The sequence below is a fragment of the Equus caballus genome, chromosome 1, assembly GCF_041296265.1.
Source record: "Equus caballus isolate H_3958 breed thoroughbred chromosome 1, TB-T2T, whole genome shotgun sequence".
Lineage (NCBI taxonomy): Eukaryota > Metazoa > Chordata > Mammalia > Perissodactyla > Equidae > Equus > Equus caballus.
In genome coordinates, this window is record NC_091684.1 from 88,841,865 (window position 1) to 88,855,135 (window position 13,271).

Here is a 13,271-nt window from a genome sequence, read left to right on the forward strand (position 1 = left end):
AGGCACACTTGACACTTCATTTAAAATAAATGGCCCTCCCATGTATACGCAGGCTGCTGCGCCAGCCAGGCCCGGGTTCATCCAGCTCATCAGGGGCTCCCACCCTCCTGTTCCCACAGCTTTACCGCGCACTGTTACTCCCTGCCTGATTCCCTCGTCTCCTCACCAGATCATTCTCCACTCTTAGAAACACTGGTTGCAAATCCTTACTCCCTGAACCCCTGTATCTCTATATCTGGCTTTGTCCAAGGTGAAAAAAAACGTGTATATGGGTACGTTTTAGATATATTCTTAGTATTGAGTTCTAGACTAATTTTTATCCCATATCACCCATTAATAATGATGATGATAGTGATGATGATAATGGCTAATATTTATTGGGCATTTGCCATGTGGCTGATACTGTGCTAACTAAGCATTTTACACACATTAGCTTGTTTAATCCTCTCAATGACTCTGAGGTAGACCATTCTATTTTTAGAAATATGACATCTGAGGTTTGTAGAGAGTAAGGAATTTGCACAAGAACACACCACTAGAAAGTGAAGGTGCAGGGACTCAGACCCAGGTGAGCTCTCTCCAGAGCCTGCCTTCTTCCCAATAGCGCAGAACATACTTTTATATTTGAGGGATTTTTTTTTTTTTTAAAGATTGACACCTGAGCTAACATCTGTTGCCAATCTTCTTTTTTTTCCTTCTTCTTCTTCTTCTCCCCAAAGCCCCCCAATACATAGCTGTATATTCTAATTGTAGGTCCCTCTAGTTGCGGCATGTGAGACACTGCCTCAGCATGGCTGGATGAGCAGTCCTAGATCTGCACCCGGGATCTGAACCAGCGAAATCCGGGGCCGCCGAAGCAGAGCATGCAAACTTAACCACTCAGCCACAGGCCAGCCGCAATTTGGGGGATTTTTTTTTAAGAGTTAGAAGAACCTTAGAAACCACCTCTTCCAAAGTCTTCCATTTTACAGATGAGGAAATTGAGGCCCAGGACACTGCCTTCCCGAGTCACACAGGGGTTAGAGGTTGAACCTGGGCTCCAACCACATCATTTAATTCCCCTAAAGTGCTGGATGGCATTGTGGGAGGAGAAGAAAGAAGGATAAAGAAGCCTGATGAATTCCCTTCGGCTGAGCAGGCTCTTCAAATGAAAGCCAAGAAGGAGAAAGGCAGATCGCTTCCATTCTGGATCCCAAATTAACCAGGGCGCAGTGGTTTCAGAAACCGGCCATGTGCTTCTCCAGGAGGAGTAACTGATACACCACATTCTGCTATATTTGTAGAGAGGCTGAAGAGTGCTGTGGTTAAGAGCTTGCACTCTGGAGTCACAGCAACCTGAGTATAAACCCTTACTCTACTTCTTATGAGGTCTGCCACCTTGGATAACCTTCCTCATTCTCAGTTTTCTCATCTGCAAAGTGGGGATGGTAAGAGTACATGCCTCAAAATGTTCTTAAAAAGTGTCAAAGATCATGCACTTAGCACCATGCCTGGTTCCTAGAAAGGGCTCATAAAAGTCTGTCTATCGTTATTAGCAATATTATTACTACTAACTTCTCCACTGGCTGTCTCTGCATGGTGGTGTGGACAGGGGCTGACACTGTGGCAAGACAAATCCACTGAAAGTAACAAATGTTTCACATCTGTGAGGGACGTGGCCTTTGACTCCACTTCTCAGACTTCACGGTGACAATTAAATACCCTTCCCCCACGGCCACACGGAGGCACAATTACTTTCTATTTGTCACTCTGGTAACCAGGCAACTGACAGTCTTTCACACAATGAAAATGTTCCAAATGCTTCACTCTGAATCACTTTAGCAGGCGGCAGGTCGGGCAGCTGAGTCATCTATGCTTCCTGAGAGGTACAATTAGGGACCACGGGTTTCGGCAGAACCACTAATCATTCCTCAGGTATCAGCTAAGCTGAGAGCAGATGCAGAATCCCCAGTGCAGACGAACTCCACGCTGACTCAGGGCCCAGGAGCAGAGCTGGGCAGGAGGCAATGTGTTGTTGAGAATAAACCCTGGACTAGACTTCAAAAGGCTGGCTCTGCTCTCCACTCTGCCCCAGCTGAGCCGTGCAATCCTAGACAAGTCATTTAACGGTACCTGTAAAATGACGGAATTAGAGTAGAGAACCTCTCAAAGGGCCTCTTAGTCTTAATCTCTATGATTAAGTCAGAATGGCGATTTGCATGGGAAAAATCCATTACAGTCTGCCTTTCAGATTTAGAAGAGATTTTTGATCAATCTACTATAAACAAACCCAGGCCTTAGAGCTAGTGGGCTGGGGCTTCAAAGCAAGTCCTCACAAGGTTAAAGACAGAAGATCTTCAAATTCAACACATTTATTCCTCTTCCAAGGGTGAGTCTGCCTTCTCCCACTGGTCCGGAAAGACTGATCAAGTTGTGCTCACCGAGAGTTATAGAAACACATTTGGTGGGTTTGGTGATATGATCAATTGTACCCTTTGGATTTTCTTTTTCTTTCAGTTGAAGTTTGTTGCAGGCTTTGATGAGCTAAGAGCTCCCCATGTGAATAGCAAATGACGCATCAGACAAGGCACAGGCATGTCAACTGCATTCGAATGACAAAATGTATTAGTGGAAGCTTCTACAGTACAGAGAGCAAGCACCTGCGGGACATGGCTCTCAGGGATTTCCACGGGGCCCTGGAGAAGCCACGCTCTCACTTTCCCTTTCTGTCTTCTCTCCCCTGCCCTCCGTCCCACTCCTGATGCCCTGTTTTCTAAGATGCTCTTGTAATCCGCGGCCCCGCTATGGCATCCACCTAGATGAACTCTTGTAAGAAGAGGTGCATAACTAGGTTGTCAAAATGGGCTCCTAGACCAAATAAACTATTCTTTACTGATTTGACTGTGATGGAGCAAACAATCTTGAGGGAAGTGAGTGAAGGAGCGGTCCCTTCTGCCCTCTGCCCCCAGATCAGTCCTCTCACATTCCTATCCAAAGAGCACCCTGGCCGCCTGTGTCGGGATGGTCACTCACCATCATGCGGCTCAAGTATCCACTTCTGTTCTCCCACCGTCTTTACAAATCCCTTCATTTACTCTCCACAAAATTCCGAGTTCTTATCAGCACAATGGAAGCTTTAGCAATTAGCCATTAAACACTTAAAAGGAAGAGAAGTCATATTTCTTTATGTTGGGAGAATTACCAGGTTTACATTTTTATTTTATTCAACCTGGTTCCAAAAAAAATTTTGAGATACTTCATAAAAATACATAATACAGTAATATAAAATTAAATAAATAAAGGAATTAGGGCAAAGGGAAAATAAATAATAATAATTTTTTTCAAGTAGCTGCAGGCAAGATTCAGTCTTCCAAATGCACTGCAGAAAGGTTCCTGTAGGGTTGTAAAATATAGCTTACATTAGTTGTTGAGCTTCCTGGTAGCCAGAGCAAAGAAGAAAAGTATAATTAGTTAAAAGATTCATAAACTCTATAAGCAAAAAACAAATCAGCACAACTTTTCCTTAAAGATAGTCTATTTATGAGGAGGCTGAATGGTGTGGCAAAGTCCACAGCCTTCTGATGGGAGACAGCAACCCAAGAAGGAAGGAGGAACTGAACACTCCTTGGGTCAGAGTTGGCAACCAGGTTCCAACTCATAAGATCACTATAGTGACTCCCTGGAGATTCTAAGGCCATGACAGGGTTCTGTTCACAAGAAAGCAGGACACAGTAACCCATGAGGGTGCACGCATGAAAGGCAGACTCAATCCAGTGTTTGCCATCTCTCTGTAGGAGATCCACAGAATTTACCACAACTCCGCTTTTGATAAAAGAGGGGCATCAGGGAGTTCCAGATACTAGCTCTGGAAAGGACCTGGAATAGAGATGTTCAGTTTTACCACACACGGGCAAGTCCACATGCCATATCATCATCGCTACAAACCTCATCACCATCATCATTTCATAATTATTAGTAGATGCCAGTTATTGAGCAGTTACTATTTTCTAGGCATTTAATTAAACACTGCAATATCTTGTGCATATATTGTTTTGGTTAAGGAAACAGAAAACTGGATGTTAATTTCCCGATGTTCACATGGCTAATAAGTAGCAGAGTTGAGATTTGAATCCACGTCAGTTTCCTCTAAATCCTTGGCTTTAAGCTCACTTTTTTATTTAGTCTTCATTTTTTATTTAGTTTAAACACCCCTAACACTAAAAATAAAATTTGAGCGTATACTCTCAGTATATGTATATCACTTTTAAAAAAATTATCTACATTAAAGAATGAATACTATGATGTCCATTATAAAACTGATAAAATACACATATTTTATTTTTTAACTTATTTTCATTTTTTATTGAAGTATAATTGACAAACAATATCCTATTAGTCTCAGGTGTATACCATAGTTATTCGATATTTATATACATTACAAAAGGATCACCATGGTAAGTCCAGTCACCATCTGTCACCATACAAAGTTATTACAATATTATTGACTACATTTTCTAAAGGCTGAGAGAGCTGAAGATGAAATAAACTATATTTGAATTTTTTACTTTATTTACTATAAGTAGAATCTTTTACTGTCATTAACATTGTGAATATACCATTATTTTTTTTAAATCTTAGTTTACTACTTTATGACACAGTGATCCAAGATCTGATCACAAGTTAAATTTACTTTGACACTTAGGCACTCACAACCAAAAAACATATTATACAAAGATATGGTGATAAAAATGCAGCATATTTTTGGTCTTATTAAATAATGATATTCACTTTTCAATCTTACCCACCAATTAGGGAAATATTTTGTTACAATCCAGCCAGAAAATTTCTATTTTCCTTGAACTCAGTTGCAAACTAATCGAAAGGTAAGATATTTTTATATTTTTCACAAATGGGCCCAAAACCTACTGAAACTCTTCATTTGGAATATCTTTAAACTGGTTAGAGAATTTGTTTCCAAGGTTGTTTTTTAAAGTATGTAGGTATGAGTTTAATATGCAACACAACGTTTTCAACAAAAATATTTACAGAATACCAGAAACATTTAGAAACATTTAGTTTCAAAATGCTTGCTATAGACCATCAGTTCCATTTTAAAATATATTATTTTCTCACTCATTGTTAAAACATCATCTTTGCCTTAATTAGATAGTGTGTGTTTGTAATATTTGGTCTCAGTCCTTGCTGTCACAGAGAAAGTCACGATTGATAGAGCTTGCCTTTTTGTAAAAGAAAAACACAAACATAGAACATCCTTAAGTTCAACAACCTTCCTAAGTACTTTGTTAGAAGATAACCAGAGAATCTCAGTGTGGAACAAGACGTTTTCAAAGAAATTCTCTATCTCATTAATAAGGTGAAGGAAACATGCTATTTCAGTCTTGTTTTTATAAAATTAGCCAGATCCATAACTTTTAGCACTACCAAAGGGAAAAGGGAATGAATGAGGCCCCAGTGTCCACCTTGCCATGCTGTGGATGGACCTGCCCCACACTCCTCTGTGTACCCTGTGCAATCCATGATCATCTTGGCATTGCATCAAACCAATATCAAGCATGAAGTTTATAATATTAACAGCATTAGTTAAGCTTAAATTCTTTTTACGTTATAGATTAAAAATATAAACGGAAATCTAATATCTCCCTAATGCCAGTGGGTCATCTCCTTCACGCCCTGGGATAGGATTTCCATTCTTGGAGACCACTGCCCCAGACCACCATGTCCTACTGCCTCCCCATCAACCCTACTGCCCTGCTTTGCAATCACCAGGCAAACAGCCAAGTTGAAATTCTCCTTGAAAATTAAGGAGAAACTTTTGATAAGGCTTGGCAGAGTAAACCCATTTTTACCTCAATTTCTCTGGAAATTTCACTGAAATGATAGTAAAGAGATAAAAAGGGCAAAACTCCACAAGGACAGAGAGAATAGGAGAGAAATCCATAACACTCAAGAGAGTCCACATAATTTTAGAAGCAGAAAGAGAGATGGATAAATGACTTAGGAGACCAAAGAAAGCTGAATGCCTGCCTGAGGTGGAGGATGGAGAGAGTGTGTGTAGGGAGGGAAGTAAGCCAGCAAGCAAGTTTGAGTGACATGACCCCTGGAGAGTTCAGTCATTATTAGCACCAGGTGCTTCTGAAGGCAAGGGTGCAGATGGGGTAGAAAACAAAGGAATTGGTAGAAAGTCTGTATAAGACGCAGTTAGACTCCAGAGCATTGTGTAGCCAGGCAAGAACTCCGGGATGCCATGTACAGTGTGCTTAACTGAAAGTGAGGAATTAAATTCAAGTTTACATACCCAATGGTAAGACCCTGTTCGGCCTCCTTCTCCACTCATTTCCCTGAAAAAGTAGCAGCCAGATCCATATTTTTCAGGGAAAGAACTGGATGACTGCTTTCTGGAGAAACTCACTCGAACAAGAGATAGCATTTCCAGTTACTAACAGTTCGGAGTCCTTCAATGAACCACCAGATCCCCAGCCAGTGACCTTAAAGTGCAGCTTGCCATTTGATAAATCCAACCCACTCATTCGGAGCTCCCACATAGCCTTTTTACACCTTTGTCTTAAATATGAATGAAGGCAAAAATCATCAGACATTAGATGAAAAATTCTAACATTAAAGACACAGACCAAATCAAAGCAACAAAGAAAGGAATTTGGAAGAAATAGGACCAATGCAGGGAGCAGAAAAAACCCTTAAAAATGACTTTTATAATTATTAACCTTCGAGACTTTGAGAGATGGGAGGAAACTGAAAGAACAATATAAAAGTGCTCTTTAAAATTAAAATATGATACCAGGAGGAAAGAAATTAATGGAAATGTTAAAAGATAAATTTGGAGAAATCTCCCCAAAAGATAGTCATTTGGAAAATAAGAGATAAAGTGTGAGACAATTACAAGATTCATCCAGGAAATCCCACATCTGAGGAATGGGTAGCCCAAAAAGAGGAAAGCGGGAAAACTGAAGGGGAAGAAATTATCAAAGAAAGACTATTAAAGTATTTCCCAAATGTGAAAGAACACGAGTTTTCAGATTGTAAGATTCCACCAGGTAGCCATCAAAAATAACTTTAAAAGTCTCACAAGCAAGTCATAATATCAGACAAAAGTTACATCCTAAAAGCTTCCAGAGAGAAAAGGGAGATGAAAATGGAAAGATGGGTGGTCAGAAGAGCTTCAGACTTCTCGACAGCAACACTATAATCCAACTGCAATACAATGGAGAATGCCTTCAGCATTCAGAGGGAAAATGGTTTTCTACTTAGAATTCCATAGTTAGCAAATCTTTTAGTCAAGAAGAGGTTCGTAGAAAGGCAGTCTTCATACATACAAGTTCACAAAAATTCCAGCAACCTTACAGGATTTCTCAAGAAGCCACTGAAGGATGAGGTTCAACAAAAGAAGGGAGAAAACAAAGAAAGACAAAAATGAGATCAGGAAACCAGGATCTAATACAGAAGAGAAATAAAGGGAATTCTTGGGAGGAGGATGATGATGATGACAACGATGAAGACAGTGATGACAGCAATGATGATGAAGGAAAATCCCAAGAGGCCTAGAGAGTATCAGTTCAGATTGGAGCAACAGAGGGCTCCAGGAAAAAAGTAAAACAAATAGATGCTCTAGATGTTTGAACGCATAAAGAGGAGATTTTCACATCTGTTGGAGAGTGTGACTTTGCTGATAATATGTACATAAAAAATAAGCACCTGTTAAAGTGATTCAATGATAAACTTCAAGGGAAACAAGTTAAACAAGAAAGGAAATATACCCATATTACCCAAGATGGCTCGGACATACATATATTACAGCCAAGCTAATACAAAGTCTAGATATTGACCGAATATCTAGGGAAGGTAGAGAGTGTATGAGAGTTAATCCTCACTTTCTATATTTGGAAATTAAACAGTCATTTTAAAAACTGGAAAAATATTCAGAATAGAAGTAATTAACAGGAAAAAGATAAGAGCTGAAAGTGGCAGCCTCTCATAAGTGGGAAATTGGGGAAGAGAGAAGTTGGGTAAAACATTATAATCCCCAAAGAACGACTTAAATTTTTAAAAAGATACATGTATTCTTTTGATAAAAATAAAAACCAAATTAAAAGAAAAACAAAAAGAACATTAAGGCCAGAATGAAAGAATAATAGCTCACATATACCGCACATATATTGTGTTTAAAGCACTTTACATAAATTAACTCATTTTCTACCCCCAAAACGCTATTAGATAAGCACTATTATTGTACCAGCCACTTTTAAGCCAGGATACTAAGGTTTAGAGATCCTAAGGAACTTGCTGAAGGTTGCACAGTTAGGAAGCAGTGAAAGCAGAATTTTAACTGCACGGTCTGGCTCCAGAACTGCATCCTTAACCACTGGGTATACTGAAAAGGAAGAGATTTAAAAGGCATACCAAGAACATTTGTCTGATTAAAAGTCCATCCACCCCTGCGAGGAGTTTCTGAAAGGCCGGATCAAGCACCTTCTCAGAGGACAGCTCTGGGTCTGCGCCCACACATGGATTGGTGGGCAGCTGTGGTTCCAATATTCTCTACCTTATATTTTTATATATGAGTTTAGCTTAGAGAATTATCCAACATGACCATTTAAAAAGTCTCCATAAAGCACCCCAGAATGTCTAAAGGGAGGCAGATTGATGAAAGGCTGTGCTGAAAAGATATCCTCCTTAACTTACACGGGGTACCAAGTGATTGTAATAAGAACTAGAGGAGAAGGACCCGTGTGGGTCTCAAGAGAGTCCAAGAATCAAAGTGGAATTTTTCTTAATGGTCACAGAAGTGTTGCACACCCACATGAAATATTAAAAAAAAAAAAAAGACAAATCAATCCTCCATCTTTCTAAGTTTGGAAGTAGCTGACGGATTCTTCCAATACAGATTCGATCATTGTAGGAAGATCAGATAAAAGCAAACACAACTGCATAATTTATGCAATAGTGAACTTGCATAATAGAAAGAATCCCCAGGGAGCACAAATAGCTAGAAATGCATGAAAAGTCTCCTCAGGTCAGTGTTTCTCTGTAAGTCATACTGTGTGCTGTTTGGCAAATGGTATTGTTTCCGAGAGGGAGAGGCTCATCTGGAATCAGAAGACATGATGTACTATGTCATTGAGGGGTCTCATTGATTTCCTAGGAAGGGAGCTTTGATGAATTGACAGTGAACTCTTCTTACCCTTCAAGTTCCATGGAGGGGACCTCACACCAGGAGCATCAGCATCATTAATAGTCTTTCATATGGCATTTTACACTTTTCAAAATATGTGCTGCTCTTCTTACGTTTTCGGACCAAATCAACAGAGAGGGAGCGGTGACATAGATAGGACTGTCCACAGTGTGGTGAGCTGAGGGGCACAAGAGGAAAGAGTCATGTAGCTTTTCAAACCCTCAATGACAGGAAAAAACAATATGTCACTGCCACCAAGGACCCCTGACCCTGATCCTGCTGTAACTTCTCTTGATGACAGCAGAGAGGGGTAAATAGCCCGAGCAAAGGTAGAGGAAGGACAACACAGGGTGCACTGGGGCAACAGTGAGGAGCAAGCCACACTCTTTGAGTAGGGTCACCCTACTTCCTGAACTTTCTGTCATAGTCGTGATTATGCCGTGCCCTGGGTCAGGCCACGTGGTCTTATTTCAGTTCAGGAAGCACTAATTCCAAATCTAAAGCCAACCCACACACGCTTAGATATTCCAGTTCCTGGGGGTCTTTTATTTGCTTCTAAAATTTCAACTGAGAGAAATGGGCCTGTATATTGCTTATCACAGTGAAGAAACCAGTGGGGGTTTTCACTTTCATTTGAAGCTACGTATGCTGCATGTAGACTCTCTTCAATTCTGTTGATGAACTGGTTTTGAAAGGAGGTAGTTGGTGAGGATTGCTAGCAAGGGCAGTACGAAGTCAGCAACCTTGGATGTTGTACGTAAATAAGGAGGCAGATAAGAGAGGACAAGCTGGGAGTAATTCTATCTGTAAGAGAAGGGACAAAAGTTAAACAGAGCACATCGAAGTCAAAGTTTTTCAAATGTTATACTCTTGAAGCTTGCTATGCTTCTACAGAGGGAGTGAACAAACAATTAGATTGTAGATGTTTGTTGAAACTACTCAATTTTCAAACATTAAATTTGTATGAGGGATATCATGCATAAATCCAATTCTGTTCTAAATGAAATTATCACCTTACCCCTGTAACAGGACACTTGTTCCCAAGTGCATTTAAGGATTAGGTGATACAAGAAAGAAACAGTACTTCTTTTGGCTTGACTATGCTTCTGCCAAATTTTTTATCTTAATATAACACGTCTTATCATGGCTAAAAATTTGAAATGCACTTTCTGATTGCTGAGCAGTAGAGATAAAGTTGGGGGGGGGGGATTTGATTTCAGAGGTGAAGAAAAACACAGTTCTGTGGTTTCCTTCTTGCTTTTTATGTATTTCCTTACCAGGGAATAAAAATCAGCCTCCAGCAGGAGCAGGGGAAGATGCAAAGCCACCTGGAGGGCTGCAGGAAGCCCCACCCCAGCCCCAGCTGCTCCACTCACACCTGTTCCTGGTCATCACCTGCTCTCTCAGATCTTGGTTCGGCTCCGGGATTGCCCGGTTCCCAGGTCGGGTGAAGACCCTCTCGCCACAATCTGGTCTCTTGGCACCACAGTTCTCCCTCACGGCCCTTCTCGACCACAGCGAAAATCTCTAACAGAGTGAATAGTTGTTAAGGTCCCCCTCCTCACCAGACTCTAAGTGACATTTGTTCATTGCTGAATCACCAGGTCCTGGGTCAGTGCCTCGCACACAGTTCTCAATAAAAATGCATGCGGGTATCTGACAAAGGACTCATATCTAGAATATATAAAGAACTCTCAAATGGAACAGTAAAAAATAATCAAGGAATCCAATTAGAAAATGGACAAAAGAGATGAACATATACTTCATCAAAGAGGATATAAGAATGGCAAATAAGCGTATGAAGAGATGTTCAACATCGTCTGCCATTAGGAAAATGCAAAGTAAAACCATGATGAGGTATTACCACATACCTATTAGAGTATCTTTAAAAAATGGCGACAACATCAAATGCTGATAAGGATGCAAACAAACAAGATCACTCATACCTTGCTGTTGGCAATGTCTGGCAGTTTCTTAATTAAATATACACTTGCCATATAACCCAGCAACTGCATTTCTGAGCATTTATTCCAGACAAGAGAGAAAAATCTGTCCACACAAAAGTCTGTATATGAATGTTCACAGCAGCTTTATTGATAATAGCCCCAAACTGAAAACAACCCAAATGTTCTTGAATGGGTGAATGGTCAAACAACTGTGCTAACAGCCACACCGTGTACTTCTGCTCAGTGAGAAATAGGAGGAAGCATGTAACACACAACAACTTTGCTGGATCTCTGGGGCATTCTGCTAAGTGAAAGAAGCCAATCTCAAAAGGTTATGTACTGTATGATTCCATCTGTATAGCATTCTTGAAATGACAAAATTACAGAGACAGAGAAGAGATCGGTGATCGCCAGGGGTTAGGGATGGCGGGAGGTAGGGGTGAGTATGACTATGAAGGGGTAGCATGAGGGAGACCTTCGTGGCAAAGGGTCAGTTCTGTATCTTGATTGTGGTGGTGGTTACACAATTGTACACACACACAAGAGTACATGTAATAAAACTGGTGAAATGTGAATAAGCACTCTGGATTGTACCCATATCCATTTCCTGGTTGTGATATTGTGCTATAGTCACATATGATGTTATCAGCAGGGGAAACTGGGTGAAGGGAGCATGGGATCTCTGTGCTCCTTCTGCATCTTCCTGTCCCTCTTTAATTATTTCAAAATAAAAAGGTAAAAACAGCCAAGCAGAATGAATGTGGGGAGGAAAGCTTTGGGCACAGAGGGAAAGCAGGGTCACTGGTGAGCAACTGGGGCCTGCATGCAAGGGTGCACAAAAACAGGGCTGTGGAGGACCAGGATGAAGAGGAAAATTAGCAGGGCTGTGGATGGGGACAAGGACACAGGCTTTGTATCAGAATAAGCATGCTCCTAGGGGTTTGCTGAGCTTGGGCTCCACCAGCACAGGCACCCGTACCCGGAGGTGGTCAGAGCCCCAGTGCTCGGGTGGAGGTAAGGTGACCTCACACCTCATTGCATCTCAGCTTACATCCAGGGAAAACCAATTAACAGCTGTAATTATTGTTAGCAAGATCTTTCACACTCAGGAGGGCCCTACGTGGCATGGTAAAATGGACACTCTTAGAGGCGACCCCATCCTGGTTTTCTAGGCATAAACAAACTTGAAAGCTGGACGAGGGTGGGGACATGATGAAGACCCTGGAAAGGAGGGCCTGGAGGGACTCAGGAGATGGCCAGGGGCAGAGTCAGCAGGAGCCTCAGGAGCCACACTGGAGTCTGGGGCAAGGGGAAACTCAGGCATGCTAACTTTCTCTTTACTTAAAGGTTTTTATTTTGTTCATCATGGATTTTTTGGCATTAATTTTGACTTTTTTAAATATTGCATTAAAATATAGTCAGTCTTCATTATTTGCAGATTATGTATTTGTGAATTCATCTACTTACTAAAACTTACTTGTAAATTTCAAAATCAGTACCTGCAGGTTTCATGGTCATTTGTGGCAAAAAATTTGAGTCACTAACATTCACATTCCCAGCTGGGGGAGAACAAGGTGACGTGCCTTCTCCTTTTAGCTCTCACGTCCTTCCTGCCATCTACTTAGTGCCAGATTTTTCACATTTTTGTGCTTTTTTTTTTCTTGGTGATTTTGCTGTTCAACATGGCCCCCAAGCACGGGGCTGAAATGCTGTCCAGTGTTTCTAAGTGCAAGAGGCTGTGACATGCCTTATGGAGAAAATAAATCTGTGAGTTCAATAAGCTTCACGCGGAATAAGTTATAGAGCTGTTGGTTGTGACCTCAGTGTTAATGAATCAGCAATATATTCAACAAGGTGTCTTTAAACAAACACAAACAAAACAAGGTTGTGTACTGACTGACGGACTGACGAAAATGTTGTGACCGGAGGCTCCCAGGAGCCTAACCCTGATTGTCCCTAGGAACAATGGTTCAATAATCACTAATTCAGTGTCCACTGCGACTTTATGGAACATAACTACTGTGAGTAACAAGAATTGACTGTATTATTTATTTTGGTCATCAGCACTAGCCCTGGTGACAGAGGCCCATGGCTTGGGTTTCCCAGACCAAATTTCTCCCAAAATGTTGGAAGTCAAC

The 13,271-nt window shown here is 40.9% G+C and overlaps 1 protein-coding gene and 1 long non-coding RNA gene across 2 annotated transcripts in view; one reads left to right on the forward strand and one right to left on the reverse strand.

The window, feature by feature from the left end:
• Window positions 1–13,271, reverse strand: part of SLC35F3 (solute carrier family 35 member F3) — a 369,534-nt gene that overhangs the window by 294,073 nt on the left and 62,190 nt on the right. The gene's annotated exons all lie outside the window — the stretch shown is intronic.
• On the forward strand, window positions 1,791–2,875 carry LOC138923744 (uncharacterized). Its single transcript, XR_011437813.1, has 2 exons — window positions 1,791–2,368; window positions 2,497–2,875. It is a non-coding gene; the product is annotated as an uncharacterized lncRNA (long non-coding RNA).